Source organism: Mytilus edulis, chromosome 8 (genome assembly GCF_963676685.1).
Source record: "Mytilus edulis chromosome 8, xbMytEdul2.2, whole genome shotgun sequence".
Lineage (NCBI taxonomy): Eukaryota > Metazoa > Mollusca > Bivalvia > Mytilida > Mytilidae > Mytilus > Mytilus edulis.
Genome location: NC_092351.1, coordinates 10856079 through 10883418, shown reverse-complemented (window position 1 = coordinate 10883418; position 27340 = coordinate 10856079). Strand labels below are relative to the sequence as shown.

Below are 27340 nucleotides of genomic sequence, written 5' to 3'. Positions count from 1 at the left end.
TGTAAACCCAGTTTCAGAAATTTTATTTTACAAAGACTGGAATCAGCTTTTAATAGTCATTTTTTTTAGCTGAACCATAAGTGTTTTTTTTTATTGGACCTTGATAAAACTAAATATATGTGTGATTATCACAAAAGCCATTCAATTATCACAGAAAATTAAATACCGGTTAACACAAAAACAAATGAGGAGATACAGAGAAAACTGTTAGACATCAACTAAACATAGTGACATTCATCAGGAGATACAGAGAAAACTGTTAGACATCAACTAAACAGAGAAAACTGTTAGACATCAACTAAACAGAGAAAACTGTTAGAAACCAACTAAACAGAGAAAACTGTTAGACATCAACTAAAACGATTGACATCGATCAGGAGATACAGTAAAAACTGTTAGACATCAACTAAACAGAGAAAACTGTTAGAAACCAACTAAACAGAGAAAACTGTTAGACATCAACTAAAACGATTGACATCGATCAGGAGATACAGAGAAAACTGTTAGACATCAACTAAAACGATTGACATCGATCAGGAGATACAGAGAAAACTGTTAGACATCAACTAAAACGATTGACATCGATCAGGAGATACAGAGAAAACTGTTAGACATCAACTAAAACGATTGACATCGATCAGGAGATACAGAGAAAACTGTTAGACATCAACTAAAACGATTGACATCCATCTGTTACATTCAATGGAAAAGCTAATGATTGCAGTTTTTGCTTTTATCTGAAAACATGAGAGGACATACAAACAAACCAACACAAATACATGATAAACCATGAATGTGTGAGATATTGATGCCTATATTTTACATAAGCAAGTCAGTATCTTATAACTACTAGTTATTTGTATATTTGAGGCTTTTGAACCATATCTTACACAGTATTGACCAGTTTTCCTGTTTTGTGCAAAAGTCCATGATCTGTTTCATTCTTCAGTGGTTGTTGTTTGTTCATGACTGTCATTTTTGTTTTTCTTAAATTGTTTTGTTATAAATTAGGCCGTTATTTTTCGCAATATGATTTGTTTATATTTGTAATGTCATTATCCTCTTATAGCAGACTATATCTACATATGGTACAGGATTTTCTAATTGTTGAAGGTGGTACAGTTGCTAAACAACTGATTAAGAATTGTAAATATAAAATAAATGAACATCTTGTATTGATATGGGGAAAACATTAACATTTTGCTAAACCTTTTGTTTTTCCCTTTCAGAGGGCTAGTTGATACTCCTGATCCTGCATGGTTATGGGTAGAATTAAGGAGTATGTGTAACAGAACTAGTTGCTACAGAAACTTATTGAAAACAGAACAGGTAGTATGTTTTCCATTGAAAGGAGAGGGTATTTATGTTTAGATTGGCCCAAACAATCTAATGTTTCCCATTATTTATTCACTTTGCAGAATTTTAGACGATTGAATCTATTAACTTCAATTAGTCATTGCTATTTCAAGCTTGTTTGGCATCAAGTTTTGAAAATCATTCTCCTCTGAAACCACTTTTAAATTGACTTTTGAATCCACCTTAATGTGAGATTCCTTTTGGGTATTTATTTTGAAAATCAAATATGCAACACACATTGTCATCAATGCTGAAAATAGAACACAGGGTAACAGTTTTGTCTTGTATTTAAAAAAAAAAAAAACAAAGTTGTTAGATAACCTCTGGCAGAGCAAAAAGTTACCCAGAGGCTAAGATCATTTCCTAGGTACTACCTATGAAATTTCAGTTTTTTGCAAATACAAATTTATTGCAGTTTTAGGGAAACTATATAACAAATAGAGAAACACATTGAATAGAAAAAATGACCAGCACAGCAAGATCTTCAAACAAATCTGTAATGTTTAAATGTCCTTAAATGATGATTTACCCATTTATTGCATTATTTGTGTAAAATATGGAAGATAAACTGAAAATGTAAACAGAAGAAATTATAAGCTTGACGAAATGTTAATCAACATAACTGTTATTTTAATTCAAAATCTTAAGTGAGTTATTGCCCTTCAACAATGACAATTTTTACCCATTTTCGGAAAAAAAACTACTGATTTTCGCAATTTTTTAGTGGGAATTGTTTTTGCCATTTTCTGAAATGGCAAAAACGATCAGTTTTGTACATATGTAAATATGTTTTTTCCCTTAAATATTGTAACTGTCCGTTTCTCTACATTGTAATCTTTTGATAAATGTATATATTAAAAGGCATTTCACTTCACTCTTTATTTTGATAAAGAAACAACAGTTATTTTCCTAAGAAATCGTTATGATTTGACAGAATTTATTCTTAGACACGCTAGTGATAATTTACCAATATAGTCCATGTGTCATATTTAATAGAAATTTAATTATAAACTCTTCAAAGAACTGAGAGTACCTCCTACCGTGTGATTTCCATTGTGCAGGGTCCATTGTGTCACAAAAATTTACATTTGTTATTAATATAATTTATATATTATTGATTCAATTGGACAAAATTATGATAAATGACCGGTATGTGTGTGTATTTGACAGACTATGGTAGTTAGTTTACCCTGGTCTTTGGAACTGTGTAAATTATTGGTTATTATGCTTTTAACTAGGCTGTATGCACATTTTTAAAGATGGAAAAGTAGGGAAGCTGAGGAGGTTTTTATTTCAATTCTATCGTCCTGAATATGCATGAAATATTTGCCACTGGACGTTAAGCAACCAACAATCAATCAATATTTCAATTCTACAAGCACAATTATTCTGCCATTTTATGCATTCAATATTTGCCACTGAACATTACACAAACAATACCAAATCAAATTAGCATGGAAGTTTGATAAAAATAATTTTATATAAGACAAAAATGAACCTCCTCTTAACTGACATTTTGAGGAAATAAATTCTCTATCCGGAACAAAAAAGATGTTTCGAAATGAATTGTTAGTTTATTTAAACTTCCAAAAATATGATAAGTACAGATGATTGTAACTGTTTTTGAGAAAGAAAAAAAATTTGCTTGTGATCTGCTCAATAAATTGTCTTTTATTATTATTATCTTGAAAACTATCCACATTTTATAGTAAAAGGGGTCTGACTGAAAGACACATGTCTGTAAACAAACTTTTAGTACTTCATTATAGAAAATCTGATTTTGCATAATTTCTATTATCTTTTGTTTTCCTTGAATGGTCCACTTAGGAAGAATAAAACTGCTGGACCAGATTGTTTTAATGTTTTAATAATCAGTAATCATGTGATTAAAGAAATCATAAAGTTCAATTTACTGTTAATAACAGACAACAAAACACAGCAAATGGTAGTTTCCCTTGGGGAAATGTGACAATTATTTTTGTTTTATGTTTTAGGACATGAAATGTTTGGTCTTTTATATTGTATAATTTATAATTTTAGGTTTGTAACAGAACCATTTAGAAGGCATGCTGAGAAAATTGGTAGATTTGAATCGAAATAACTTTGTTAGGTAGTAAATGTTTTATAGGTAGTTTATATAAAATTATTAAAGAAAGAATTAAAGTGGTGAATAGACTCAAATGTTTTAACTACTTATATGTCTGTTTAAAATAAGGGGAAAATTACAAAAGAAGCAATAAGCAATCACTGATTATGAAAAGTGAAATCAAAGCTGTGACATAAAAGAGAACATGTTTTGGTGCTATTGCTCATGGTAAAATATTTATCATATGTATCAAACCAAAGACATGGTAACAGGAACAACTTATGTTAAGGTAATGATGTTTGGTAAAAAGTTGTATAAGAACTAGCAAATCTCATTTCAATTTTCTTTTAGTAGCCCCCTCCTATGAACTTTTTTATGCCCCTGCCATAGCAGAGGGAGCTTTAATTTAACCCTTGCCCGTACGTCCCAAAGTTGGTTTCTGTTCTCTAACTTCAGTTTGCCTCAACCAAACGTTATGAAACTTATATACAATGCTTATTACAACAAAACACTAACTAAGTTTTGAATTTTGGTGGGGTCACTTTAACCCTTCTACAAACTGTTTTTTTTTTTTTATAATTTCTTGAATTCATCAGCACTCAAATTTATACCATTTAGTGGTTTTATATATAGATATAGTTCATTGCTACTTTGGTAAGGAGAGGGGTTTGATAGATTTGGGAAAATATAGTTTATCCTGATTTTTGTTTGAATAGATATAAATGTGATCCCTGAACTGATAAAAAATGTATAATGTCCTTTATTTCACTTGTATGCAATTGAAATGCTGTGAAGTTTAGTAATCTAATTTACTCATTGAAATAGCTTTGGAGTCTACCCATTTTGAATACTAATTCCTGTATTATTTCTTGCTTATTTATCTAGCAAGCATCTTAAAGTGCACCTTGGTTGTCTAAATATTTGTATTGTTTGTGTATTTTGAGGTTGTTTGGCAATTTATGGCAGAATTTAATGAATTTATTTTCTCCTTTATAGACTATAACTTTATTTAAGATATTTACATACAGTATTGTCCTGGGATGCCAGTAGACTTGACATCAAGCTAAACATCCTGCTCTAAGAATGCAAGGGACACAGACTTAACTTGACGACGTCAAATATGATTATATTACCCTGTCTTATCTTCCAGTTTAGAGCTTATATATTGGCATAGTTAGTTTTTTTAATGATATTTAATTCACTTATTTGAGAATCAATCTATCTGTAACCTTTTTAAATTGAATTATCTCTTCAGGTCTTAGGAATTTCATCCTATGTTAATAGTTTATAATAAAATAAAAACAGATTATTCACTCCATACGAAATGATGTCAATATTTACTTTGCTGTATCTTTGATCGATTGTCGGACAAATTTTGTCGTATTCTCAATAGTATGGTCTGTAATTGCCAAGGAAGTAATTTTGTTTAGCATTGAGTAATTCAAAATCCAAACTAACAATTCACTTAAATACACAGGCTGAACAGAGTAAAAAAATCACTTGATTTAATTATTGGTGTTCTCAATTCAGATAATATACAATACAGAATAATCAACGCCAGATGTGGATGGAGGTTTTTTTCAGTCTTTTGCGAATAAATAAATGAATAATGTATAACTAAAATCTATTTCATAGACATAAGTAACAAGAACTTTGTGACATGTATAATTATAGCTTATCAGTAGGAAATATGTTAGCCCTATAATTGATTTAAACATCATTAAATGTTTTAATTCAGCCATTTTGAGTGACTTAAACAACCAATTATACTGCTGTACATGATATTTGTTGGAATTTTTTCACAAAATTGCCTTATAAATACAGATGATATAGGATAATCCTTTGTTGTTAATACAGTTTATTGATTTTGGTCAAACTATAAGGGTCAGTTGGTTCATTTCCATTGCTTCTGGACAAACATTGCTGAAATCAAAATTATTCTTCTCCTGTGATGATTTGTCTTAGGGAATTGTATACCTAATCTGCTCACACTTTATGTATTTGTTGAAGACTAAAATTTTAGATATCTGCTTTCATCAGTATGCCAGTGGCTAAATTGTGGTACAAACCAGGAAGCTATATACTGTGAAAGTACTTTTATTTGTGGGGTACCAATTTTTCGTGGTTTTCGTGGATGACTTTATCCACAAATTTAAGTGTCCAACGAAATAAAACAACCATTGTTCAAATCAAGACATGGAAAGATCCCCATGAAGGTTTGACTACTGATATGATATATATTGAATAAGTTCGAATCTGAGAATACTTTAATAGCAGTCACAGAACTACCGCTGCATGCAGGATTATACCCATTTAATCTTTAATAACCTAAACTGTACAACTTTTGATCTTTTAATTTTCATAAAAAAATTTTTTTTTCGATGAAAGTCAGATTTCCAGTATTGATATGCTAGCATGATAAAGTGTTCATTTTATATCCTCATAGTTCTCGTACATATGGGAAATAATAATTTCATGCTGGGCTTGATTTTGATAAAAATTATTTGACCATTCAAGATATATATCTTATATATGTGTTTATAGCATTTGTTTATGATACTGATTTCTTTAGGTGACATGTGTATGGCCTAATTAACACCTTTGATGGTCCTTAATCTGTTGAACACTTTATCTTGGGTTAATTAGTGTTGTCAGTACGATTTACACGGTCAATGTTTACTTTGCAATTTCCTTCAATCCAGACAATTTGTAACCTTTGTTTCTAAAAGGTTTAATTTTTAATTTTTAGCTCACCTGGCCCAAAGGGCCAAGTGAGCTTTTCTCATCACTTGGCGTCCGGCGTCCGGCGTCCGTCGTCCGTCGTCGTCGTCGTCGTCGTCGTCCGTCGTTAGCTTTTACAAAAATCTTCTCCTCTGAAACTACTGGGCCAATTTTTACCAAACTTGGCCACAATCATTATTAGGGTATCTAGTTTAAAAATTGTGTCCGGTGACCCGGCCAACCAACCAAGATGGCCGCCATGGCTAAAAATAGAACATAGGGGTAAAATGCAGTTTTTGGCTTATAACTCAAAAACCACAGCATTTAGAGCAAATTTGACAGGTGTAAAATTGTTAATTAGGTCAAGATCTATCTGCCCTGAAATTTTGAGATGAATCGGACAACCCTTTGATAGGTTGCTGCCCTTGAATTGGTAATTTTAAGGAAATTTTGCTGTTTTTGGTTATTATCTTGAATATTATCATAGATGGAGATAAACTGTAAACAGCAAAAATGTTCAGTAAAGTAAGATCTACAAATAAGTCAACAGGACCAAAATGGTCTGTTGACCCCTTTAGGAGTGATTGCCCTTTATAGTCAATTTTTAACCATTTTTCGTAAATCTTAGTCATCTTTTACAAAAATCTTCTCCTCTGAAACTACTGGGCCAAATTAAACCAAACTTGACCACAATCATCATTTGGGTATCTAGTTAAAAAATTGTGTCCAGTGACCTGGCCAACCAACCAAGATGGCCGCCATGGCTAAAAATAGAACATAGGGGTAAAATGCAGTTTTTGGCTTATCACTCAAAAACCAAAGCATTTAGAGCAAATCTGACATCGGGTAAAATTGTTTATCAGGTCAAGATCTATCTGCCCTGAAATTTTGAGATGAATTGGACAACCCTTTGATAGATTGCTGCCCCTGAATTGGTAATTTTAAGGACATTTTGCTGTTTTTGGTTATTATCTTGAATATTATCATAGATAGAGATAAACTGTAAACAGCAAAAATGTTCAGCAAAGTAAGATCTACAAATAAGTCAACAAGACCAAAATGGTCTGTTGATTTCTTTAGGAGTTATTGCCCTTTATAGTCAATTTTTAACCATTTTTCGTAAATCTTAGTTATCTTTTACAAAAATCTTCTCCTCTGAAACTACTGGGCCAAATTAAACCAAACTTGGCCACAATCATCATTGGGGTATCTAGTTTAAAAATTGTGTCCCGTGACCTGGCCAACCAACCAAGATGGCCGCCATGGCTAAAAATAGAACATAGGGGTGAAATGTAGATTTTGGCTTATAACTCTGAAACCGCAGCCTTTAGAGCAAATCTGACATGGGGTAAAATTGTTTATCAGGTCAAGATCTATCTGCCCTGAAATTTTCAGATGAATCTGACAACCTGTTGTTGGGTTGCTGCCCCTGAATTGGTAATTTTAAGGAAATTTTGCTGTTTTTGGTTATTATCTTGAATATTATTATAGATAGAGATAAACTGTAAACAGCAATAATGTTAAGCAAAGTAAGATTTACAAATAAGTCAACATGACGGAAATATCCAATTGACCCCTAAGGAGTTATTGTCCTTTATAGTCAATTTTTAACAATTTTCATAAAATTTGTAAATTTTAACTAACATGTTCCACTGAAAATACTGGGCCAAGTTCATTATAGATAGAGATAATTGTAAGTAGCAAGAATGTTCAGTAAAGTAAGATGTACAAACACATCACCATCACCAAAACACAATTTTGTCATGAATCCATCTGCTTCCTTTGTTTAATATTCACATAGACCAAGGTGAGCGACACAGGCTCTTTAGAGCCTCTAGTTTTTTTTAAGAAAACTAAAATCCACGAATTTTAAAACCCACGAACATGTAAATATTGCTCAAACCACAAAAATTGATACCAACGAATTAAAGTACTTTCACAGTAGTATAATTACTTGTATATCAAAGCAAGTAGTCAACAATGACTTATCATGATAGACAGACAAGCTATATTTGTCACAATTTACAATGTTTTCAACATAGACAATCAGAATTGTTTTACAAACCATGCAGACATCACATCCTAGTCAAGTTATCATTTCATGCTTCATATGCAAAAAAGACTTGCAATATTGTATAATTATAAACCAACATAGACTATCCTCAGAACTGCGTGTTCAGACATGCATCTCTTTGCCAATCGCTCTTATTACGGCTTGTTTATTCAGATGACCATCCCTGTGCAACTTGTTCTCAAAACTTCTTGTTTTATCCAGATGACCGTCCCTGTGCAACCTGTTCTCGAAACCTCTTGTTTTATTCAGATGACCGTCACTGTGCAGACTGTTCTTAGAACCTCTTGTTTTATTCAGATGAGCATCCCTTTGCAACCTGTTCTCAAAACCTTTTGTTTTATTCAGATAACCATCCCTGTTCAGACTGTTCTTAGAACCTCTTGTTATATTCAGATAACCATCCCTGTTCAGGCTGTTCTTAGAACCTCTTGTTATATTCAGATGACTATCCCTTTGCAAGCTGTTCTTATCAATGCTTGTTTTATTCAGACCATCTTTGTGCTGACTGTTGTTAGAACCTCTTATTTCCTTCAGATGAGCATTCCTGTGCAGACTGTTCTAAGAACCTCTTGTTTCATTCAGATGAGCATTCTTGTGCAGACTGTTCTCAGAACCTCTTGTTTCATTCAGATGAGCAGCTCCTACAGCCTCTTGTTTTATTCTGGTGTTCTGTATTAGTCATATTCATCCATATGTAATAAATGCGTGAAGAATATACTTCCAATCAATGCTAGCCATTTATCACTAGAATAGAAACCTATATTTTCTTTTAGAATTATGTTCTGTTTATGATAAATGACTATTTCTTGTCATCTACAGTATTATTTATTGGTTTTTCTAATACAAAAACAGAAAGTTTAAGTTGTGTAATCTTTCATGTTATTAAGGAAATATTGAAATATGATGAAAATGACAATTATATTTAAGTAAAGCGATATTATATGAGTGTTATAAATTATGGTCTGGTTTTATTTTCTGTGAGTGGAAGTCTTGATAAAATAAATCTATATAGAATCAATGATAACAGGCAAAAACAGGAGGAAACATATTCTGCATTTACAAGGGTTTCTGTGATGATGAAATTATATAAATTTTGAATGAACTATCTCAATATATATATATATGAATCATTAGAACTTTTGAGTTTTAATGATTAGAGATACATGTATCAGTATTTTGGACTGTCTCTGATGTTTAACTTTTTCTGAAATATTGCTAACAGAAATTTCAATAAAAATTGTTGAGAATTGTAAGCATAAGAGCACTACAACAATGTTAGAGGGTGGTACCAAATCATTGTCACATCCTTGTATTGCTGGTTAGGACAAAAACAAACAGACTTTATGCTTTTTCAAATGCAACCTGTTCAGTGTTTGGGACAAAATTAGGTGCAGCTTTTGGCTTATATCTCTGAAACTAAAGCAAAAGTATAACTGTTGCATTAATTTATGCATCTCGACAATTGTAAATAAAAACCTCAGGTGAGCGACACAGGCTCCTTGGAGCCTCTAGTTTCAGATCTTATTATGCAGAATTTTTTTTCTATTTACAGTTTCTCTTTATTAATATAGTTCCTGCCAAAAATATCATTTGCTCTCTGTTGAAGGTCTCAATTTGACCTTGAGATGAAAATCAACCCTTTTCTATTTCTTTTTGTTTGTCTTAGTGATTGTAGTGGGCTTTATGTCCTGCATTAATACAACCTCTCCATACATTATCATTGCACCCTTTGGTTTTTCAGCAGCATATACATGTCATGTTGAGGCAACTTTGCAATAAATAGACATTTTAGGGGAATATAACAAGAATAATTGTGAATCTTTGAATTTTGAACATTAATTCTTTAATTTTTGCAAACAGAAATTGTAATATCTTGCATCAATTTGATACACATCTGCAGAAAATGTGATTGCTTTTAATTTTTCTTTTATTTGTTTATGAATTCATTGGAGTGTAAATTATCAGTGATCCGAAATAATTTCCTTTTTTTTCTCATTATAAGGAAACAAATTTTTCATATTGATCTAATTTAATAGCTATTATTCTCATGTTACAGACTTATAAATGTATCGGTGATCTGTAATAATTTGTTTTTTCCTTATTTTATATAGTTACAAATTTTTCTTACAATACATTACAACCATAGATAACAAAAGTTGATTAATTAATCAATATTCTTTACTGATTTCCTCTGCTTTCAGCTTAATGAACAGTTTCCATCAGATTCATTCATGCGTAACAGGCAAGCATCCAAGCGATCTGTGTTACAGCGAGAAGTGTCATATGATCAGCGTAAGATATGTTTTCACCATGTAACAATAGCATAGCTGATTATATACTCAAGGTAACGTGTTTGGTATAATTAACTCTGTGTCTTTTGTACTATGCTGAAATAGACCTTTTATGTTGACCACTGAGAGATGGCCTATTAATTGTCACAGAAAGTGAATTGGTTCATTTGAATGAAAATTAAGGGAAAGTAACAATCTACAATCGTAGCTTCCAATCTCTTATATTTGTGTCAATCTATCGTTTGCGTTTCAAAAGGACATTTATTACGCTGAAGCGTGTTGGATTAGACATAATTTCCACAAAATACTCATTAGCTGTTGAGAAAGAATTTGAGTTTTTTATGAAGGAAAAGATTTTTAGAAGAATTAATGAGATTGTTAGATGTTAAAATCAGACAGGTAAGAAAAACTTAAATTTGATGAATGCATTAATTTCTACTTGAAAGGAGTGATTGAAAAATTTCTATAGAATAAGATTTGAAAAAGCTTTTTTTAATGATTTTGAAGCTTGTTCATTTACTGATATTGACTTATTAGTAAAGACATGACAGCCATTTCTGTCTTGATTTAACAGTTCTCTATAAAATAATAAGCTGTTTCATAAGGTTATCGTCATGGAAATTTATCACAATGTTCTACTATGAATATCTATTTTGAACATCAAGCCAGGGTGAAGTGTTATAAGGAGTCAAGGAGAATTTTCAACAGAAAAGATTGAAATAGCTCTATCAATGATATTATGTTTTCATACTTCATTGAGACACCAACCAAACAAAGTAAAAATACAAATGTAAAAAGCCAAGTTCAATATGGCTGTTTCCAAATTTTTGTAGTTGTAGATATAATATCACAACAAACTGAAGAGTTCTGAAAAGATCTTTACATCAGAAAGTAAAAGCCAGTGTTGTAAGATCCCTTTCAGGGGAGGATGGACGCAAGATCACAATGCATCTTGTAAAAGTCTTTTCAACTAAAAGTAAAAGCCTACATTGTCAGATCTATGTAAGCCTTTTGTGAATAGTGTAAATAAAGTATCTGTATATATTGTATATATTTATAGTCTTTTCTACGTGGTTAAAATAGTCCCTGAAATTTCTACTGTAACTAGATTTCGAGTCACCATGCCAGATCATATTTAGGTTATAGCCTGTTTGTAAATAACTTGACTTGACTTTGTGCTTTTTAAATCCCTTCTAAATTACACCATGTAAAGACTTCAGTAACTTTCAAAAGCTATTAAGCAGATAATTATGTAAATTTTATTTGCCTATTATCATAATATTGTACTTGTATTTAGATACCGCTCACTGAACTTGGAACAAATAGAAAAATAATGGTTGTTTCTGGCTTGAAATTAAAGTTTTTGTCATTTACATTTGTCCCAAGTGTGTATTTAGTCCAATGTTAAAGAGGGATAATGTTTGTGGAATAGGAAATTTAATTATTCATGTGAAATATTAATTAAAAGAATGATAGTATCCTGTTGATAAAGTACATTTAGCATTGGTTTTGCTTTAGCAATTCTGAGAGGCACTGTAAGGGGTGTGCATGTACTGCTGGTTTTTATAAAATTTTATAGGAAACCACTGAGGTTGTTGTAAAATATCAAAATAAGACATATATTTAGTCTCTTGTCCAGTCTGAAAAGCAAAAAAACATTTTCTTCTTATAATAAACTGAGATACTGGCTATCTTTGACTAAATGGATGAATTGGAAAAACCTTGTCTTTACAAATCAATGGGGAAAAAAACTCAATATTGGCTGTAGGTAAACATAGTTTTATTTCGGGAAAAAAAGTTTGCTCTAAATTTCATCTTTTTTTAATCATACAGTACACTGAAGTACATGTGACATAGTAGAACTACTTTATACAATCCTGGAATCCACAGATATTGATTGATAATTCTTTTTACAGATGAAAAATGAATTGTATAATTTGAATTGTAACTATTTTGTATTGAATCGTTCATCAGAACTTAACATCTGGTGAAATTACTTTGCAATCGTAAGGCCATAAGTGGTGAAGAATCATTTCACAATTTGATTTGAATAAAATTACCAAATAACGGGGAGTGTAGAAAAGTTAGAAAGGAGGCACAGGCACTTTAAATTAGAAATTCATGTATCGTATTATAAAGCAGATTTAAACTGGAAAATATATGGATTTTCAGAATAGTTGTATTAAAGAAGAATTCATCAAAACGTAGTAATTGTAAGATAAGAATTGAAGAAAACTAAATTGAAAAACTTTTAGAAGTGTTTTTTTTTCTCCTTTAGAAGGTTGAGTACTTTCTGGGTATTATTAAGTTTGGTAAAGGATATGTACTTGTAAGTTGAAGATTTAGTAAAGTTTTTGGGAAAGGCTAACTTTACTGTCATGACAAAATCTAAGAGTGAAGCTTAATGATCATGACTAAGTCTAATGGCTGTAATACATCCTGAGTACTGAATAAGAGGTGTTGAATTTAAAACCTCAGTTAACTGAAACAGCTCCCTGGTAAAGATTCATACACTTGAATCATGCATTGTTTCCCCATTCATGTGAGAAAAGTATCAGAAAATGATAGAATTTCTTGTGTGTTTTTTTTTAATGTTAAAAAAACCCAAACTTTTACTGTTATTTTTTTTATTTTTTAAAAATCGTAGAAATTTCTGATGAACCTGTTAGAAAACTTGTTCATGCTGTGGTAGAGCTTTTAATTCAGTTTCAGTATAATGCTGTCCTGCTCAAATTTCATGCTTATTCTGTTCAAATTCTTCAATAGATTTTCCATGCTATTGGTTAAATACTTTATGATTCATTTCTGGCTTCAGGAAAGTCTAACCAGTTCCGATATCTCTTTCGAATATTTGACTATTACTCAATTGAGATAATATAACAGTTTAAATACTTAAAAAATGAACTCATATTTACTGAGGCCAACTATCTTATCATGTTTAATTTTTGATAAAGCGGACTGTCACCTATTTGTTTGTATAAACTGACAATCTTTCCTGTAAAAGCCCTGTTGACTACGAAATACAATGAGAATTCTTTTATCTATTAAAATGAATCACCCATAAGAAACTTGAGACTATTTTGTCATGAACTTGGGTTTATGTACTTAATTTATCATTTTATTTGATCTTCTAGGCCTACAGCAAACATAAGCAGGAGGTTTCAGGTAAAAGTGCAATTTCAATTTATTTGGTGGAAATTAAAATTTTTTAGGGCTTTAGTATAGAAAAATCAAATGTAGATTTAACAACAAAAATATACTTTTAAGATTCTACAATCATAATGAATCCTTTAATAAATTTATAGGTTAAAAGTGTAAATGTATTAGGAACAACTGAACCTAAAGGGTGTAGAGCAAAGAGTTAATACTGTAATAGCTTTCTCACTGTTTTGAAGAGATTAAAGGATATATGGTTATAGTTGAAATTAAAATAATATTAACTTAAAGGGAAAATTCACGATTTTTTACTTATGGTTTAAATATGTTCATTATGACATAATATATATGTTCACAAAGTTTTATCGCTATATGTGCAGTAATAAAGGAGAAATTCAATAATTAATGAAAAAATATCAACTACTTCCTGTAGGTCGTGACGTTTTCTCCTGATTTTTGCATGCCGGGATTTAAAATACAATCATTAAAAGTCTTGGTTTTTAATCATATTTTAACGTAATCGTAAGCGCGCCGATGACTTATGCTTTATCTAATAACCATCCGATAATAAGAAGATAAAACGCACAGACGTTCAATTGTACTCATTCGTGAGATAAATTATCTATGTTAAACGTATATATTCGAATTATTTTTGTAGACAACACAAAAAGTTATAAATTTATTTTTAATAAATGCATTTTCGGACTGATAAGGTGAACAAATTAAAGTAAAATAATCTGTAAAGACAATATGTTGGTGTACTATTATTGACCTTTTACTATCTCTGCTATGACTAGGTTTATACGATGTGTGTATTCACGGTTCTGTGGCAATACTAGTAGATGGCTTGTTGAAAGGTAAATTGTTATTTGCACTTCGGTATTTAACCACGCCTCTAGGGCACACCTTGCCAGGTGTGACTGTCTATTCGGATCAGTGGGAGCATTTAATACACACATTAAAAATACATATTCAAGTTGGTGACAAATAAAAATTGGTCGCCGTGGAATTATTTAATTATATTTGGTGCTATTATTTATTTGAATTCAAATAAGTTAATTTACTAAGAAATACACAATTTTCGGTTAAAGACGGGAAACTTAATTCATATGTCAGAATGAAATGATATACAAGTCTTGTCCTTGATTTATGTCTCATAAAAAAGGGGGACTTAGAAATTAGAAATAGCTTCACTAAATCATTTTTATTTGTCTTTATTAGGCGAAAAAATGTACGAGAACACTTACATTTAGACTTTTGAAAGCCATGTATTAATTAATATATGAAACTATCTGAAGATAACTCTACCGAAGCGGAATATAATATGTACGAAAAAAGAACAAATACTTTTGTATTGGAATGGAATCGAAAAATTACGAATAGATATTCTTTTCAAGTGTGAAAAACGTCAACCAAATTTATTCATAATCGGGAACGTCCTTATTAAAATCTGAGACTACTATAATAATCGTCGTCTCCCAACGTATATATATACTTAAATAACTATTTGACCAACGATGTTTAAAATTAAAAGACAACGAATTTAATGTTATCTTTCCCTATTTTTGAATGTTTTTATAAGTCTGTTCAACTTGCAAGAATACCCCTAAAGCGGACAAATATCCGACAAGCAGTTTATTCTTTAAATTGCTGTCATTGAATATCAAGAAAGAATATAAATCCCGAAATTGATACTCAATAGTTTTCCTAGAAAATATTCACATCCCTTGGGGATTATTAGTGTACGTCCAGTTGCATATATTTTACATGAATGTTGGAACAATTGTGATGATGACGAATTTCGTTCTTATTCGAGAACAATCTAATTGATATATTATAAATCTGTGAGTTTACTATGTTCTTAACTTCGATGAACCAAAGCAAGTTATAAATTGACCTGTATTTAAATCAAATTGTTTCTTTTTTTTCTTCTTCTTCTTTTGGTATACAATAGTCTATCGAATTCGTTGATTACATACTGTTGGCATACGTGGACTAGTCTATTTACAAAACTTTTACCACAATTTACACAAAATGTATGTTTCTTTCTTATGTTCAATGTATACATGTATACATATTTTAAATTGCGCTACTGACTATAGTTCCGTAACTTTCTACCCAGGCGTATGTATACACGAATCGTCGACAAGTGCGCACATTTTTTTAAATCAATAATTCTGGTATGTTCCAATCTGTCCTAAACTATTGACAACGAGTATATATTACATTTTCCCAAATTAACCCTTGGAAAAATATGTAAATAGATTTGTATTTCTTCAAATTTTTTTTTTGTATTTTTTTTTTTTTTGTAAATAATATTCTTTACACCAGAAATGTTATTTATAAACAAGCGTATGAGTTCAGTAATGACTAGTATATTATATAACTTTCGGACACGCAAGACAAAAATGTATATTATACATGCACCTGATAGTTCAAAATGGAAAGTTATAAGTAACGGTCGTGTACACTGATCAATACCTACAGAAGTGAAACGATGCATGAACTTGCAAGCCCGCCGGACAGGAAATCGATTGAATACCTGGACGTGTCACCTTACACCCCTTCCAATACCTTTGGGAGTAATACCTTTAGCCATGCTGGTGATCAGATGAGGGAAGATCCGAATTTATTTAAATAAAGTTTATTACTTGAAAGAATTATGAACGAATTAGATTTTCGAAAACAATTTCCACGGAACACTTATTCATGATTTGAACTTTGACTTTTTAACTAATTACAATATTATCAGTTTAAAATTAACAGACTATATGGTTATTTAAAAATAAGACCATTTTCCGTATCAAGTTAGTCAGTCAGATAAAACAACCGTACGATTGACAAGATATCGACACGCAATTACGACTACATCGTTTACTGTAGTTTTGTTCCTTTGTGGTTTATAGACATATCGGGATTTTTCATCGGAGAAGGTGACAAGATGGCGGAGAGCAGAGAACTGATACTGAAAATTTAAAATCGATGGTGATCTCTTATTTAGCGGAATAAAACTTTAATATCTATAAATTTGAGCATTTTTATACAGAATGGACATAATATCAATTTTTTAGCTCACCTGGCCCGAAGGGCCAAGTGAGCTTTTCCCATCACTTTGCGTCCGGCGTCCGGCGTCCGTCGTCCGTCGTCGTCCGTCGTCGTCCGTCGTCGTCGTCCGTCGTCGTTAACTTTTACAAAAATCTTCTCCTCTGAAACTACTGGGCCAAATTAAACCAAACTTGGCCACAATCATCATTGGGGTATCTAGTTTAAAAAATGTGTGGCGTGACCCGGCCAACCAACCAAGATGGCCGCCATGGCTAAAAATAGAACATAGGGGTAAAATGCAGTTTTTGGCTTATAACTCAAAAACCAAAGCATTTAGAGCAAATCTGACATGGGGTAAAAATGTTTATCAGGTCAAGATCTATCTGCCCTGAAATTTTCAGATGAATCGGTCAATCGGTTGTTGGGTTGCTGCCCCTGAATTGGTAATTTTGAGGAAATTTTGCTGTTTTTGGTTATTATCTTGAATATTATTATAGATAGAGATAAACTGTAAACAGCAATAATGTTCAGCAAAGTAAGATCTACAAATAAGTCAACATGACCAAAATGGTCAGTTGACCCGTTTAGGAGTTATTGCCCTTTATAGTCAATTTTTAACCATTTTTCGTTAATTAAAGTAATCTTTTACAAAAATCTTCTCCTCTGAAACTACTAGGCCAAATTAATCCAAACTTGGCCACAATCATCTTTGGGGTATCTAGTTTAAAAAATGTGTGGCGTGACCTGGTCAACCAACCAAGATGGCCGCCACGGCTAAAAATAGAACAAAGGGGTAAAATGCAGTTTTTGGCTTATAACTCAAAAACCAAAGCATTTTGAGGAAATCTGACGGGATAAAAATGTTTAACAGGTCAAGATCTATCTGCCCTGAAATTTTCAGATGAATCAGTCAATCGGTTGTAGGGTTGCTGCCCCTGAATTGGTAATTTTGAGGAATTTTTGCTGTTTTTGGTTATTATCTTGAATATTATTATAGATAGAGATAAACTGTAAACAGCAATAATGTTCAGCAAAGTAAGATCTACAAATAAGTCAACATGACCAAAATGGTCAGTTGACCCGTTTAGGAGTTATTGCCCTTTATAGTCAATTTTAACCATTTTTCATAAATTAAATTAATCTTTTACAAAAATCTTCTCCTCTGAAACTACTGGGCCAAATTAATCCAAACTTGGCCACAATCATCTTTGGAGTATCTAGTTTAAAAAATGTGTGGCGTGACCTGGTCAACCAACCAAGATGGCCGCCACCGCTAAAAATAGAACATAGGGGTAAAATGCAGTTTTTGGCTTATAACTCAAAAACCAAAGCATTTTGAGGAAATCTGACATGGGATAAAAATGTTTATCAGGTCAAGATCTATCTGCCCTGAAATTTTCAGATGAATCGGTCAATCGGTTGTTGGGTTGCTGCCCCTGAATTGGTAATTTTGAGGAAATTTTGCTGTTTTTGGTTATAAACTTGAATATTATTATAGATAGAGATAAATTGTAAACAGCAATAATGTTCAGCAAAGTAAGATCTACAAATAAGTCAACATGACCAAAATGGTCAGTTGACCCCTTTAGGAGTTATTGCCCTTTATAGTCAATCTTTAACCATTTTTCATAAATCTAAGTAATCTTTTACAAAATCTCCACTGAAACTACTAGGCCACAATCATCTTTGGGGTATCTAGTTTGAAAAATGTGTCCGATGACCTGGCCATTCAACCAAGATGGCCGCCACGGCTAAAAATAGAACATAGGGGTAAAATGCAGTTTTTGGCTTATAACTATGAATTCAAAGCATCTAGAGCAAATCTGACAAGAAGTTAAATTGTTAATCAAGTCAATATCTATCTGCCCTGAATTTTTCAGATGAATTGGACAACTGGTTGTTGGGTTGCTGCCCTCCAATTGGTAATTTTTAAAGAAATTTTGCCGTTTTTGGTTATCTTGAATACTATTATAGATAGCGATAAACTGTAAACAGCAATAATGTTCAGCAAAGTAAGATCTACAAATAAGTCAACATGACCTAAATGGTCAATTGACCCCTTAAGGAGTTATTGCCCTTTATAGTCAATTTTTAACAATTTTCATTAATTTGGTAAATATATGTAAATTTTTACCAAATATAGTTCTCTGTTACTAATGGGCAAAGTTCATTATAGATATAATTGTAAGAAGCAAAATCGTTCAGTAAAGTAAGAACTTCAAACACATCACCATCACCAAAATACAATTTTGTCATGAATCCATTTGTGTCCTTTGTTTAATATGCACATAGACCAAGGTGAGCGACACAGGCTCTTTAGAGCCTCTAGTTATTTTTTTGCGAAGTTTCCCTTTAAGATTAAATAAAGGTCCATGTGAAATCGCGGACTAAATTAAATTGGACATCAAATCACATAATTGAAAGACCACATGATCAGTAGACCTGGCCTTGTGATTGTATAAAATTGGAGTAGGATTATGGTACATTTTTTACTCAGACTCTTAGAGTTCAGCCAATTAAAATTCTGGATTTCAGCTTTCAGGTTTGAGCACAAATTTTGTTCTACAAGTACAGAAAGTTTTGTGATTGAGAGCCTAGAACCAAGGCATATGAATTAAACCATTTCTCAGTGGAGTATAGAATTTCAAATTTTTTTATCTTGATTTATTTGAAATTTTAAAAGTGAAGATATAAAAGATAATCAAATTGCAGATTTAGGGTTGCAGCTAGGGCTGCCAAGTCTCTAGCATTTTCATGCTTATTTGGCGGTATTTTCTACATTATATATGATACACTGTTTTTTCTCTTCGATCTTTACAATTTTTGCAAAATCTCACGCATTTGCTTCATGAAAATTTAGCAGAACTAGGGTTGGTTTAAAATATTATCCTTCAAGTTTGGTGAGACCAAAATATCTTGATACTTAAAAATTAGCCTACTTTAGGGAGAGAGAAAAGTATATATACATGTGTTGTGTGTAGTACAACTCATGTGTTTTTTTCTGTTGCTTTTGTCAGTTTTCTGGCCAGATTCATACAGTGTTGCAGATGGTCTGAAATTGTTGTTCTAATTGTATAGATAAGAAATAGTATGTGCTTTGATTGCTTATAAGTCAACCCTACACCAGAGACAATATTGCTGTAGATGTTAGCAACTATAGTCACTGTACAGCCTTTAACAATGAGCAAAACTGATACAGCATAGCATATGTTTAGTTGATGGAAAACCCCCTTAGAGGAAAACCAATATTTTAATGCACTTAATGTGAATTTAATTGGTATATACTTTACACCCTGACATTTTAATACTTCCATGATTCCACTAAGTCAGATCAGAAAAATCAAATTTAGTGAAAATAATGTGATTTTAAAATGTTTATAATTCAATTTACATAAAGCCCTGAATTATCGGTATCATTACAATAGTTAAATTTATAATTAACAGTCCTAGTTGTAATATTTACAAACAAATTTATTAAGAATTCAGTTTTTCCTATAATAATTCTATGTCTTCCATTAGACATTCTGGCATCAGAGATATTTTATAATGGACCAACATTTTTGCTTCATAAATAATTCATGATGCACTTTCTGTGTATCGATTACCCTTACAAACCACAGTAAACACCAAAGACAGAAGAATGAAATCAGACATGGTCTGCAATAATTGGATGATTTCTGACGGCTGAAAAACACAATTAACTATAGAATTAGTAGTCATATTGCATCAAACTTTTGATAGCAAAAAAATTGGGTTAGAATTAGTATTCATAGTGTTCAACTATTTCTTTATTCTGGAAAGAAAAAGGATTTCCTTAGATAAAAAAGACAAGCTTATAGACTTTACCATGTACAGAAGACTAGACAGAGAGACAAAAGGCAATGAATAAAACCAGAAAAGTTATTGGATTAAACTTCATTTTTACATAGAAATCATATTCAATATTTTAATTTTCTGCTGGATAGAAGAACAAAATCCCCAAGATTTCTTTTACTGGTAATCAAAGGATAAAAATTAAACATTTTTTTTTTAATTTCATCAAACTTATTGAACATTTCAACATTTGCTAGTTTAAGATGCTTATTGATTTTTACCAGTAAATTCATGATACATTTTTGTTTTTGAAGAAAAAATCATATAGAAAACATGTTGCATTTGATTGGCCTTTCAAAAGTCCTTAGAATAACTCCAGCTTATAATCCCAGTCTATTAGATAATTGGGACCGAACTAAGGTGACTATATTTTGTCTGTAAACTTGGGTTTAAGTGACAATTAGAAACCCTGTTTTTTGTATTAGATTTCACAGTCTTTAATCATCTTTTCATTGTAAATTTGAAGTTTGTAGTAATTACCTTTAATCATGTGATCTATCTTACAACAAACAATTGATCTCTTATTGATAAATCACCATCCGGGTAGGGTCAGAGGTCAAGGCAGGTATTTATAACAGGTGTAATAATACACTAAATGACAACTCTTGGTCATGGTCTAGTTAACTTCCTCAGATCAAAGCCATTTCACTGGACATATGACCATATAATGTGTTTGACATTTTCACCTATATCATGTATATGGTGTGAATATTTTCAGTATGTATAATGGTTGATTTAGAGTTATTTGGATAGTTAGACTGTGATTGTAAGTACCATTGAGTTCCTTTATCTGCATATTGTTAAATGTTTGCCATACATCTGAAATTAATGCATACCTTTATTATTGTCAATCTTTGACCATTGTCAAAACTGAAATTAAATCAAGGCGATCTCAAAAAAAATATGAAGGAAAATCACTACTAAAATTACGAATGGAGATTTTATTATTGGGAATTTGATACTGTCACATTTGTCTCAATAATAAAAAAAACATTGCAATGCATTTCTTCATGACTTTGAGATGTGCCTTAATAGAAGTTTGTGGACATTTAAATTTGTAATATCAAATTTTGATGCATCCTTTTGTCATGTTTGTGAAAACAAATGTCTTCTGATGAAATAACATTTGTAAAGCAGCAATATACATTTCTCTCTGAATTTCCCCCCATCTTTTACTACCAAGTAGATTTAAAATATTATCCCCCACCCCCCACCCCAAACCCCACCAAAAAATAAATAAAACAAAAAGCAAGAAAGAAAACTTTAAAAACAATTTCAGAATGTTAGATAATGTGTACTAATTGATATGCACTCCTGCATTTCCCCGTATAATTTTCCTTGTTTTCTTTAATTCTACCGTATTTCAATGCTGCATTTGATGACAAATAGCACACGAAGAATGAGTTTGAAGGACTTTAAATTAAATTTCTAATGATAGAACATGTGCCTTTATATTGGGGCAAACTTAATTAAAGCCTGCGATGATTAGATTTCAAATTCATTCACTGATTTTTCATGATTTTTTGTGTGCCAGCATTTTAAAGATTTAGATGACTTCTGTTGAGGGATGTTATTATGAAGACAAAAACTCGGATGAGTTACGTAGTACAGATTGATCAATACCATGTATTATACATTGTATGTATAAAAAAATAATTGAGTGCAAGACTTAGAGTCATGCTGTTAGAAAATTGAAGTGTCAAAAATCTGTACTAAAAATCCTTATTCTGTATGATAATAGACAGAAAGTCATTTATTCTGTATATTACTGAGTCAAATATCTAAAGCATGACAATGAATCGTGATTTAATTTGTGAAACGTTGGCTATAGATTATTAGTGAAGCTGAGGTTTTACTCCTCCATATGGCTAAGAATTTGTTTTAAAAGATTTTAATATATGCAGACATTGAAATTAAAAGGGAAGGTATAAATGCTGATTATATTTTTGCTCAAGGTGTATTTGTTTTCATTATCAGCTGATCAAAGACCGAAAGTTGGAAGTGTCAAGATCAAAATGAATAAAAAAAATCAATCTTTAATTCTTCAATCCTTTGAAAAACCATAAAACCATAATTTTACACCTTTTGAAATGGTTGAGTAAATATATAAACTTTAAAAAAAAAAAAAACCTATTGCACAAATCTTTAAGAATATGAAGACTTGTGTAAGAAGTTATAAAAAAAACAACAGAAATTCATCAAAGTTGTATACATGCTCTGGCCATAACCTGCTGCTACTGAGTACTGTGAAATAAAGTAGAGAGGTCCATTGAAATCGAAGAATCAGTCAGATCATGGAAGTATTAAATATAATACTTCCATGGTCAGATGTTTCTCTTGTGAGAACATAAAATTGAGAATGGAAATGGGGAATGTGTCAAAGAGACAACAACCCGACCAAATAAAAAACAACAGCAGAGGGTCACCAACAGGTCTTCAATGTAGCGAGAAATTCCCGCACCCGGAGGCGTCCTTCAGCTGGCCCCTAAACAAATATATACTAGTCCAGTGATAATGAACGCCATACTAATTTCCAAATTGTACACAAGAAACTAAAATTAAAATAGTACAAGACTAACAAAGGCCAGAGGCTCCTGACTTAACCCTCCCCCTATACCTCTAACCAATGTAGAAAATAAAAGTACATGTAATGGACTGTGATACTCAGATCAGGAGATTGGGAAAAGTTAAATGGTTAACTTAAAAATTATATGCAGTTGAGTACTCATGAATGTGGTTTGTTTTGTATAAAATTGTCTTGTTGATATTCACATGACCACTTGGTGATATTGTTTGAATTAAATGATGAACTCTTTTAAAGCACTTGCTAAACTGATGCTTCTAACTAAGCTTATGTTAAATCTGTGTTGATAGGCTCAGGATACTTTATACTAAGTCTTTGTCTTTAGTATGTCAGAAAACTCCTGGAGGTTTTTAAAGTTGTAGTACATGAACATATTCTGGTATTTGATTTACATGATGTGAATTAAACAGGTGAAAACTTCCTGTTTACTGCTCTGAGCTGTCAGCTTTGATCAGGATATACAAAGTGACCACTTGTGACAGAGATACCTTTTTAATCAGGAAATACAGAGTGACCACTAGTGATAGATATACCTTTTTAAATGGACAGATAAATAGTGTACATTTGATAGGATTATGTCTCCTGATTAATGGTTATTGTCTTAACATCTTATAGTTGTTGCTTTGAAATTTTAATTGCAAAATAAATACATACTTGTATGGGTTTTAGTCATTGTTGAAGGCTGTAGGGTGGCCTATAGTTGATTAAATCTGCTTCATGTTGGAGGCTTGAAGTGGATAGTTTTTTCATTGGCAATCATACCCCATTTTTTAATTTTATATTAGTTTAATTTTCAGTTGACTCATTAACAATCAGTTGTGTGTTCTACAATTTTTTGTGTTTGTATGTCTGTTTTTTTTCTTGGTAGTTGCGCTGAGTACAAGTGCAATTATTTTTTTCAGGAATTGAAAGATTCCAAAATGATTAGAAGACTTTTGAACACTGACCTTGGAATGGGCCTCGCTCACATTGTATGCCACAGATCTATACACTGAGCAGACTCAGCATCAGAGTCTGAGCTTTATAGTATATCTTACTGTACTTATATTCCTGCTTATAGAGTGTTACGTAACCTTGGTTGTAAAAAAAAATGACAAAGATATAGTTGGTTTTTTTAACATTTTTCTGGTACAATGTGATTGTGTAACGTATGCTTCAGGTGGGTCCATATAATTATCTTTTTACTAGAATGCTAGTCACCAACAGTGCAGCCTTGAGTAGCAACAATACCTGAAGATAGCAGAGATACAAAATCCTTTCATTGACCAGGGTCATGATTCATATTATATGCAAAAAATTTAAATTGGATGTAAAGAATTTGGAAAATGAAAATCTAGAATTGAAAATACACGATCAAACCATCCAACTAATTAAAGAACAGCTTCAAAATTATTCTAATTACAATTCTGACTCAAAGCTTAAATATTTTTCATTTTGTTACACAAATTTTTCTCTTCAAAAATATCTTGACTTTAATATTCCAAAAGCACTATGTAAAAATTTGACTAAGTTAAGAATTAGTGCACATTCTCTTTTAATAGAAAAAGGTCGTTATCATAGACCAAAAATTCCGCATAACTCAAGACTTTGTCAGACTTGTGATTTATTAGATGATGAAAAACACTTCATTTTATACTGTAAAAAGTTTTCAATTTTAAGACAAGATCTCTTCAAAAAATTAAATATCGACCCCTCGGATTTAAATAAAAGGGAAAAGGAATCTACTATTCTACATAACATTATGTATCCTTTAAATAAAATTGATACAAAAGCTATCTGTACTTTTATTGAAAAAGCTTTTGAACTATATTAATGTTTTACAACTTATATTAGCTCTGTCCAGATATTATTTCTAATGTATATGCATTTATTTTGTATTAATTGTTTTAATATCTGTTCATTGTGTGGAAGACATCAATTGTGCACTGTACATATATATTGATTATCCAATAAACATATTTGATATTTGATATATTGAAAAGAATCAATTTGACCTTTTGACTTGATGTTGATCCTATCATTTTTATGGAGGTAAACCTCTCAGATGTTAGGATATTAAACTGTCATTTTAGTCTTTGTATGCATATAAGTTATGATATTCACTGACCAGTATCTAAGGTGTACTATTTCACACCTGTATACCTATCCACACCTGGGGAGATGTTACTTTGATGTAACATATTTACAGGTAATCACTTTGATGGATTATCTGTTATTTTTATATGTCCCTGTACAAGGTTTAGTAGTCAGATACAGGGTTAATATTAATTTAATTATATTGTAACTTTTTATATCATTGATAATGTCATTTGATATGATTACTGGGACATAAGGATGGGGAAATATATGATTTGACAGGATAATTTCAGTACACTTTTGCTAAAGAAAGTAAGTTTTTCAGTTGTGCATTATAAGTTTCTGCTGGCCGACAGTAAATCCTCACAGAATTAGTGCTAATGCACTTACATTATTTATAAGATGAATTTTGATGTAGGACAAAGCACTGACTCCACTGTTGATTGAAAGATATTTAAAGGGGCAAGCACACCACCACTAGGGTTCTTTTAAGAGACTGTTACAGTCCAACAACAGGGATGGATCCAGCAAATTTTAAAAGGGTGGTTCCAACCCTATATAAAATTGAGAAAGGAAATGGGGATCGAATGTGTCAAAGCAACAATAACTGGACCATAGACCAGACAACAGCCCAAGGCCACCAATGGGTCTTCAATATAGCAAGAAACTCCTGCACCTGAAGACATCCTTCAGCTGGACCCTTAAAAAATATGTATACTAGTTCAGTGAAAATGGACGTCATACTAAACTCTGAATTATACACAAGAAACTAAAATTAAAAATTATACAAGAATAACAAAGGCCAGAAGCTCCTGACATGGGACAGGTGCAAAATTGCAGCAGGTTAAACATGTTTATGAGATCTCCCCCTCCCTTCTTTACCTATCCCAATTCAAATGCATTTATCGTCCAAAAAAAGGGGGGGTTCCAACCCCTGCATCCACACTGAGAGGTATTGAGTGAAAGTTACCTCTAGGGAATAACAGTCGAAAACAGGGGTGTAAATTAGAGTGAAAGTTTCTAGGAACTTTCTCTAGCATTTCCCATGCAGGGGTATTAAAGATAATAAATCAAATTAAAGTGTGTTGTTGTGTTGTAAGGAAGAACTTTTTCATTGATTGTATTTATCAATTTGATTAAGCTAAATATTCTTATATGGTACAGAGCTACTTGAGTATTGTTTATATGAAGGCCTGTCTGTTTTGTTTCTAAGCATTTACAAAAAGAAATAGTTATGTGGCAGAATAAAAGTCATATATTTGACATTTTTTATACCCACTATTGACAATGCAGTATGTTGTAGACCATTTAGATAATTAATATGATTATCTGATGCAGTAGCACACCGACTTTTGTATTGTTATATTTGACATCTGTTTTTCACTGATTTTAAGATTACACATAAAATGCAGGATATAAATCGTTTTATCGATTTTTACACAATTATTTTAATTTTGAAGATGAAATTTATTGTTCATAACATCTGTCACATGCTTGAATTGCTTTTGTTATGTTTGATATAATAAAACCCACAAAAGACCTTGAACAAGCTTGTGGCTAAGAGATATACCCAGTCACTCAAAACTTTGTAAAAATAGCTCTAATTGTAATTGTTTGAATTTGATAATGTGGAAATTAGATTTTAATTTGAGCTATAAATTGATAGTTCAAGGGGATTTCTGATTTATAGAGAATTAATCCATAGTAATGTAAAGTTCATGATCTGAGTAATAAAACTAGTGGACAATGGCTCTGTAGCAACAGATGGGCAGTTAGATACTGACCGGTGATTTATTGGTTCAGGACATTGATATCTGGGATTGATAGAACAGGAATGGTATTCAATCCATTGGAAATTAGTGGAAACCCAAAAGGACTATCAGATTTACTAGGGAGATATAATGAACTGATAGTAATGCCCATATGTGTGATTTCTCACCCCGTTCTGTAATCTGTTAAATATTTGTCACATGGTTTTGTCCCTTGATAATCAGTAACACCTCTGTCTCGGATATTCCACAATTTGATACTCCCTAGCAGTGATACTATCAATAAAGGGGAAACTTGCAGTCTGTCAG

The 27340-nt window shown here is 31.7% G+C and overlaps 1 protein-coding gene and 1 long non-coding RNA gene across 6 annotated transcripts in view; both read left to right on the top strand.

Annotated features, from left to right (window-relative positions):
* The first annotated feature begins 1226 nt into the window (after positions 1–1226).
* Positions 1227–10549, top strand: LOC139484777 (uncharacterized). The gene is made up of 3 exons (XR_011655152.1): positions 1227–1329; positions 3397–3466; positions 10439–10549. It is a non-coding gene; the product is annotated as an uncharacterized lncRNA (long non-coding RNA).
* Positions 10550–10597: 48 nt separating this feature from the next.
* Positions 10598–27340, top strand: part of LOC139484776 (teneurin-m-like) — a 163678-nt gene continuing 146935 nt past the window's right edge. For 4 of the 5 annotated variants that reach the window (XM_071268721.1, XM_071268717.1, XM_071268715.1 and 1 more), the window contains exon 1: positions 10598–10927. The gene's annotated coding sequence lies outside the window, so the exon portion shown is untranslated. The remainder of the gene's footprint in view (positions 10928–27340) is intronic. The other variant, XM_071268730.1, reaches the window with a different exon arrangement.